The sequence below is a fragment of the Hibiscus syriacus genome, unplaced genomic scaffold (genome assembly GCF_006381635.1).
Source record: "Hibiscus syriacus cultivar Baekdansim isolate YM2019G1 unplaced genomic scaffold, ASM638163v2 tig00112383_pilon, whole genome shotgun sequence".
In the NCBI taxonomy this organism is placed as follows: Eukaryota; Viridiplantae; Streptophyta; class Magnoliopsida; order Malvales; family Malvaceae; genus Hibiscus; species Hibiscus syriacus.
Window position 1 is genome coordinate 18,607 of NW_024063319.1, and position 8,807 is coordinate 27,413.

The following is an 8,807-nucleotide window of genomic DNA, read 5'->3' on the forward strand; positions in this document are numbered from 1 at the left end:
CAGAGGACATTCGATATAGACGAATTTTGGTGTATTTTAATCTTTGCTCTATTTACGTTACACGATAATGAGCAAAGAGGGGCAGCTGAAGACACCAAATCTTGACCAACTAATGTTATTTATATTATATAATAATTATTTATATTCATTTTTTTGGTTTTCTACAGGGCCCAGGAATAAATAAACGTTGTAGCCTAACAACGAGTGGCCCAAGTACAAGCCAGCAGACCCAACACACGCAACCCACTGAAGCTAGGGTTTTCAGAACCCTAGCGAGACTGTCATCTAGCACCACAATGAGGGAAACCCGTCCCAGTCGAGGACTCCTCGCCATGCAGTCCCCATTGTACACGCCTCTCCAACAGCCTGAGTTCTCCGACGCAAGGAAATCACACGAAGCCAACCGTTAATAACAAGCAAAGCGGCATATTAGTTTAGGACTTCAACAACCAAATCGAGTTTTACTCGGATTAGAACTCTAAAAATAGGTTTGTGTTTCCATTATAAATAGATGTAACACACACACAAGGATTTTATACAAAAGCACAAACACGATTACTAGAGAAAAATCACAGCTAACCGCAAGAGATATTCGAAGCATTTTTGTAATAGTCGAAGACAAAAAGAAAAGAAATAAAAGGTATAGTTTACCTCGATTTGGCGTTTTTCTTTGTGCATGTTGCATTCATGGTTCCTTTTCTTTGATTTTTGCTTCGAAACAGCCAATGAACCGGGGCGTTTTCAATATCTACTTCCGTAGATCTAGCCCCCGAGGCTTGTGTTTTTGAAAAAATATTCGGATTTTTAAAACAAGGAGGTGATGAACTTTCAGAAAGTAAAAAATCATATTTTACAGCCGATGACCGGCGGCCGACGCCTTCAGCGGAGGCGGCGAGGCGGCGTATGGCGGCCGGGATCTGGAAATTGGCCCTGTTTTTCATTTCTAAAGAACATGCGAGAGCATTTGAGGATAAGGGGGATGAGGCTTTTGTTTACAAATGAGGATTTAACAAATTTTTGCTTAATTTTTAAGTTATATAGCTGACCCGTTTGGACCGTGACCCGACCCGCTCATCCCTCAGACCCACGTGTTTCTATTCAAAAGAGGGTAAATCACCCTTTTAGTCCCACTGAGATGCAATTTACTTATTTTTGGCCCCTAAATCGATTTTAAGCCCAAACTTTTCACAACTTTACCCTTAAATTTTGTTTTCTTTTCAATTTAGCCCCTATTAACTTCAATTTGTCTATTCAATTTTAATTTTTTTATTATTTGTTTTTCGTATTATTTTCGATATATATATATATTACGTTTTATTAGTTTTATTATTATTAGTATTATATATATATATATATACATAATTATATTTCCTATTTTATTTCTTATATATATATATATATACTTTTGGTTTTCTATTTCTATTTATTATTATTTTACCTTATATATATATATATATATATATATATATATATATACTTTTTTTATATTTTATTTACTTATTTATCTATTTTATTTTTATTTTTATTCTCTATTTTATCTTTTTATTTTCCTTTTATTTGTTTACTTATTTATTTATCTGCATTATCATCTTATTTTTATTTAGTTGTTTGCTATGTATATATTATTATTATTTTTCTTCATTTTATTTATTTTATTTATTCTATTCATTTTTATATTTACTTTATTTTTATCTTATTTATTTTTTATTACTTTCCTTATTTCATTCCTTTTACTTTCTTTATTATTCATTTATTTCTTCTAACACATATTTTGACTTTTAAAGAGCACATTTTCAATCAATCAGAGGGAAGTAATTTGGATCGATATTTTACCTTTTAATTTAACTTTCAATTTTCTTAACATAAGACAAATGGAAATTACGTAGTACCGAAAGGACAGTTCAAGGGTGCTAACCCTTCCTTGAATGTAACCGACTCCCGAATTCGACACATCTTTAGTAAGACACGGATCAGGTAAGTAATAAGGTATCCGATCTACCCATTTGTTTTAAAATAAAAGATCGGTAGCGACTCCTAATCCATTTTCCTAAGTCGAAGCCCAACTCGGTGGCCAACCGAAAGACGGTTCTAACTTTAAAAATATTTAGGTAGATCGGACAACATCTTACCTGATCTGTGTTTTACCAGAAATATGTAGGGTTCGGGAGTCGGTTACGGTCAAAGAAGGATTAGCACCCTTGAACCGCCCTTTCGGTACCAATTAATTTGTCGGTTGTCTTTAATTGTGAAAAAAATCGAAATTTAAAATTAATTTTGAATTGTCTACCTTTGATCGATTGAAATTGCTACTGAAAAAGTCAAAAAGATGTTAGGTGATAAAATAAAGAAATATCAAATAGAAATTAAAAAATATATATAATTTAACCGTTAAAATAAAAAAGGATTAAATTAAATATGATACATAATGGATTAATCCTTTAATAATGCATATAGTGACACCTTCCACATGATGCTTGCGCCAGGTCTCTCCACGTGTATTCAAGAATGCATGGAAAGATTAGAAAGGCAAATAGAAAGTGATGGAAAGATAAGCGGGAAAAGAAAATATAGTGGAGAGATTTTGAGTTGTAGTGGTGAGCCAAATCACGAAGTTAATGCATTCGAAATGGAATCTGAAATAAGTCGAACTTCAAATAGATTATTCTCTCCCTTCCCAACTTCAGCTTTGTTTCCGAACATTTATCATCACTGTGACCATAAAAGAGTATGCATAGAAGCTATATACAAGATGAACAAGATGCTTCATGTCCTGAATATGTATAGCAAGACTCAGAAACAGCGGCAAATGTTAACATACCAAAATGCATATGGAAGCAAACCTAGGGTTTACAACACATCTCAAAGCTATTTCCACTGTACTAAAGCAATATATAATTATCAAGATAAAACTGCTTTAAACAATCCCCAATTATGATTAAAAACCAGACAATAAATGCGAAAGAGCAGCAGTCTGAAACATTTATCTATAGATTTAAGCAAGCAACACAAACTTCCAAAAGAAATCTGAAACTCTAAGTCACGTGCTAATTTAAATCCATATTATAAAACTTAACTCGGGATAAGCATGCATGACCATATTAATCCATTAAGAACAACAAAACGAACCATAAAACTTCCTCCACGGTAACTCTTTTCGAATCTTGCCCTAGCACCTCTTCCACCGAACTTCCTCTGCTCGCGCCTCCTGGGATCAGCCACTAGCCAAGTCCTATCGTACCTGACCAAATATCCTTAATCTCCTTCTTGCTCTGCTCATCGACGTACTTCTGGTAAAAAGCCACGAGTGCTTTAGCGATGCTTTGGCGGATAGCGTAAATCTGAGAAGTGTGACCTCCGCCCTTGACTCTGATCTTATGTCGACGCCAGCGAAACGGTGACGGCCGAGGAGAAGGATTGGCTCAACGGCCTTGAAGCGAAGGATATCCGGCTCAACAAGCTCGATGGGACAACCATTGATCTGATCACCACGGCCTCTCTTGCAGTACGTTACAGCCAAAATTTTCACCATGAGTTTCCTTTAATCCTTCCTTTTCTCAATAATCAGATCTCCTTCGTGGAGAAGTAATGCAATAGCTAAGACCCCCTTCACGTGGCCCCCTATGTTTTTTTTCCTTTGCGTAGGTCCCCTTTTTATTATATCCAACCAATTATATAACCCCAGCAGCCACTAAAAATAGGAAGTGTCATCTCTCCCTCACCCCACAAAAGACGTGAGGTGAGTGCACAACCGACTCCCCACGAATAGGAACAGTTGAGATACGTGGGGTTGGGGTTGGAGTTGAATGGGTTAAGTGCTGCTGGGTTTAATTTGTTGGGCTGTTGAATTGTGTCGGCCTGCACAAATGTAATAATATTAATTAATAATAATAATAATAATAATAAATAAATAAATAAAATGTTTTCGTAAACCAGGACAAAACGAGTGTCTACAGCTGCCCCTCTTTGCACATTTTGTGTTAACAATAATAGGGCAAAGATGAAGATGAAAATAATAGTGTTTGTTGTGACACTAAGTCGATCCATTGGGCACGATATCCTTCTTCGTTGAGTTGAAATCGTGGGTAACTTATTCGTTGTGAAGTTGAGCCTTGAATTGGATATCATTCGTCGTGAAGTTGAAATCCAATCTTCAAGATGAATGTTGATGTTTTGAGACCAATATCCTTCGCCGTGAAGTTGAAATTGACTCTGAAACTGTAAAGTTTATTGACAGACACTCATTCTTTGAGTTGGATATCCTTCGTCGTGAAGTTGAAATCCAAATCTGGAGATGGATGCTGCTTGTGTGCACGATTCCCTTCATCGTGAAGTTGAAACTGTGGATGGCCCCTCCGTCGTGAAGTTGAGCCTTGAATTTGATATCCTTCGTCATGAAGTTGAAATCCAATTAAGTTATATTGTTTCGATTCTAATATCCTCCGCCGTGAAGTTGAAATTGGCTCTGAAATTGGGAAGCCCCTTCGTCATGAATTTAAGCCTCAAATGGCACGGTATCCTCTATCGTGGAGTTGAAATCGTGGATGTGTGGGTACGATATCCTCCGTCGTGGAGTTGAAATCGTGGATGGCCCCTTCGTCGTGAAGTTGAGCCTTGACTTGAATATCCTTCGTCGTGAAGTTGAAATCCAAGTAAGTTGTATTGTTTCGAGTCCAATATCCTCCGCCGTGAAGTTGAAATTGGCTCTGAAACTGGGAAGCCCTTTCATCATGAAGTTGAGCCTCAAATAGCACGATATCCTCCATCGTGGACTTGAAATCGTGGATATGTGGGTACGATATCCTCCGTTGTGGAGTTGAAATTATGGATGGCCCCTTCGTCGTGAAATTGAGCCTTGACTTGAATATCTTTCGTCGTGAAGTTGAAATCCAAGTAAGTTGTATTGTTTAGAGTTTAATATCCTCCACCGTGAAGTTGAAATTGGCTCTGAAACTGGGAAGCTCCTTCGTCGTGAAATTGAGCCTCAAATGGCATGATATCCTCCGTTGTGGAGTTGAAATCGTGGATGTGTGGATACGATATCCTCTGTTGTGGATTTGAAATCGTGGATGGCCCCTTCGTCGTGAAGTTGAGCCTTGACTTGAATATCCTTCGTCGTGAAGTTGAAATCCAAGTATGTATTGTTTCAAGCCCAATATCCTTCGTTGTGAAGTTGAAATTGACTTTGAACGAAATTGAAAAGTTATTTGTTAACAATCAATCGCCCCTTCGTTGTGAAGTTGAGCTTGTGTTATCTTGAGTCTAATATCCTTCGCTGTGAAGTTGAATTTGACTCTGAATAAAACTGAAAAGTTATTTGTTGACAGTCGCCCCTTCGCTGTGAATTTAAGCAACCACCATCAATTTCCGAATGCGATTTTGAATCGAGTATCTTTCATCTTGAAGTTGAAATTTGACTCTAAAAGCTGTAAAAAATTATATGTGCTAAACATGATAAATGTGATGCTCTTAAGTATCTTTAAGATGCATTCAACATGAATGAGTTATGTTTTATCTCTTAGATTGGAGTCTCGTGTTTTGTCTGCAATCTGGTCCGTGGAATCGATTGTGCCCATTGTTTTTTCAAGCTTTGGCTTTACAGACCTTTCATATATGAGATTGTTCTGTTTGAAAATGTTTTTCTCATTTTTCTTGTTTTAAGAGGGAAAATGATAAAAATGTTGTAAAATATTATTTGCAATTGAATCAAATTATAAACATGAGTTCAAAGTATATCAAGGAATCAATAGCTCTTTTAATGCTTTCAGAGTTACAGCTCTTTGACAAATGTTCAAATGGATGAGTTGGCTTTAGGTTGGCCTCCTTTCTAAGGTTTCGGTCATCCAAATGTAATTTTTTGAAATATCGCAACATGTTTTTTGTTTCGCATTTTAATTGGGTACGGACAAAATGACGCAATTAACATGATCAATTATTAGACCTTTTATTTTGGTCCTTTGAAATCTTCCATTTATTCAAGCTTGGTAGGCTCCTCTAACAAAGGCAGTGCAAAAATATCGGTCTAAAAATGAAATTCTTGAGTGCTCGTGTGAAATTGACTATAACAGGTGTTCCTTAACTCTCTTAGTCCATCATTACCGAAAAATTTCTTGCTTTGATTTAATTTGTTGTTATCTGGCTAGCTGAATCCATAAAGCTAGGGTGCTTAACCAATTGCTTTATAAGGACAACTTAACATTATAATCAGTTTTATCAAGTTAACTGAAGGGTTCATCTCATCACAAAGTCTTTAGTCGGACAATAGCAGTGGAGCAAACACCGAATTGTCAAGTGTTCGAGCAATGTCATGGTTTGAACGTAATCTACTCATAAGGCTAGGGCTTTCAAGTTTCCTCTATAACCAATTTCCTTAGTGAAATAGATCAATATTTACGGATTTAATTTCTTAAGATTGTCAAGAAGAACCTATTATAGTCTAGGTGTTGTTGAAAGTCAAAATTTCATCTTTAGAGTTCAATTTTCAAGCAACTAACCTAAACTAGATTCACTTACTCGACTATTCTATCTGTAAAGATAATTATCATCATTGAACGTCTTAAATTAAAAGCATAGTAATGTCATATGCAAAATGATGCCCCATATTGTCCTCGCCTTATGAATTGAAAAGGTTATATTGGTTAATTGCAAGAGCAGGGTACGGTGTTTGAGTGTATATTCTGGGTAAAGTAAAAAGTCCTTGTTTTAAATCATGTTACTTTGTCAGAGATCTGTAACTTTGAACCATTTACAGAGTTTCTTAATTCAGTTGATATTCAAAGAATTGCAAGTTTGCAAATGTGATTCATTGCTCGTCATCATTAAAGTAACATAAATTTATTCAAATGTTCTTACAAAAACTTGAGAAAAAATGAAAAAACAAACTCAAACAGAATGCCTCAAATGATGAAATGATCTTCTTCACTTGGATGCCCCCGAGTTGTTGAAGTCGATCCAATTCTTGTTATGTATTTTCTGTACGATTCTCTTGAATGTGGATTAGTTCTCGATAGTGCGACCTGGGACACCACTATGATATTCGCAATGAGCGTTCTTATTATACTACCTGGGGTACGGGGGCTTCATGGATTTCTCTGGATATGGTGACACCACATGTGCATCAAACAACTGTTGGTAAAGCTCCTTATATGTCATAGGATTGAAATATTCTCATTTTTTATGAAACATGTTAATGTAATAATAATAAAAGGAGAAAAATAATACGAAATATACAGGAATGCATGATGCATGTAATGTTCGAGGTATTGATCCAAAAATATGTTGTTAACTTCCTAAAAATGCTACTTTTAAAGCCTTTTTCACTTAAGTTATTGTTTGTTTAAAAGCTCATTTTAGTCATTTTAGGATCATGTAGTTGCATATAGTTGCATTTGTGGTGGTTGTGCTATTTTATTTCTTAATGGTGCTGTTTGAGGGAAAGGTGCAGTTTGTCTATGGTGTGCAGGGAATAGCAAGAAAAAGGATTCTTTGGGAAGTAATGCCGCGGCATCACACGTTGCTAAAGCAGATTGAAATGCCTTGGCATTTCTGGCGCAGAAAAAGATAAAAAGATATTTCTGCATAAGGACAGCTGGCACTGGACAGCTGTCTCTGCACGTGAAGGACTACTGTAACCGCCTGCCAGAGCTGCCAAAGGACCACTGCCACTTGGAGGATAAGATTCATGCACAACATGTGATTCTAGGGGTATGAGGGGTATTTTGCACCCAACAAACTCATCATTACCCCTAGATATTTTTTATTATATATGACACCTCATGGGAGAGAGAGATAGAAGGACAGAGAGCACACGCATAGAGCAGAAAAAATCACATTTTTATTTCTTCTTCCTTGGGATATTCCTCCATTGATAAAGCTCCAAGGAGTGGCAAGCTAGGCGTCGGAAGAAGCTAGCGAGCTAGGTGGTTCGTGGTGGCAAAGAGGAGACCTCCGGTGGTGCGTCGAAGGCTTCTTCTTACTTCCCTTTTGCTGTTATTTTTCTATTAATTTGTGCGTTGTTGGAACGAATATCTTCATGACTTTGTGTTTGGATATTTTGAACCCCACCATGAACTAACTTATTTGGTGGTGGTTGGTTGAACGATTGTTTAAACTTTATTTTTTAGGGTATATTTAAGTTTATGTTGGGTTCTTTATTTGCTTTGCTTATGAATGCTTCACCATCTAGGCTTGTAAGATACATGGAAATGTCCATCTCTTAGATGAAGGTTAGGTATTCGGAAGAATCCTAAACTAAAAATACTTGTAAGTATTCGGAAGAAACGCAAGATAAGATCCTCATAAGCAATGGGTTATGGTATTTTCAAGGGGCTTTGAACCGGCCTAGGAATATTATAACTTAATCCCTTAGATCTCGAAAGAGACTAGGATAGGATTTCAACGACTAAAAAGGGTGTCTTTATCAATAGGGTAGGCTGTCCAACATCGTTGAGTAAGAGCAGATGCCTTAGCATCCTATTCTGTTAGGTTCTTTTGAACACCTTAGGAAAGCCCTGTCGAGTAAGTAAAGATAAGATAGCTTAAATATACTTGAGAAATAAGTTTAGCAACCTTAGACCAATCCTTACCATTCATTTCATTGGAAGCTTGTCACGTGAGGATTATTTTCTTCTTATTTTATTTATTTATCTTTTTATTTACTGTTTTTACCATTTTTCATTGCCTTGACATTTCACCATACTCAATATTAAACATCCATCATTGCCACTGCATTTCCATTTGCTATACCATCACACCATCAATCCACATTCACCAGCATACACATTTCCATTACCGTGACATTTTTATATATC

The 8,807-nt window shown here is 36.4% G+C and overlaps 1 pseudogene; it reads right to left on the reverse strand.

Moving 5' to 3' along the window:
- Positions 1 to 3,047: 3,047 nt before the first annotated feature.
- On the reverse strand, positions 3,048 to 3,529 carry LOC120178940 (annotated as a pseudogene).
- Positions 3,530 to 8,807: the final 5,278 nt, after the last annotated feature.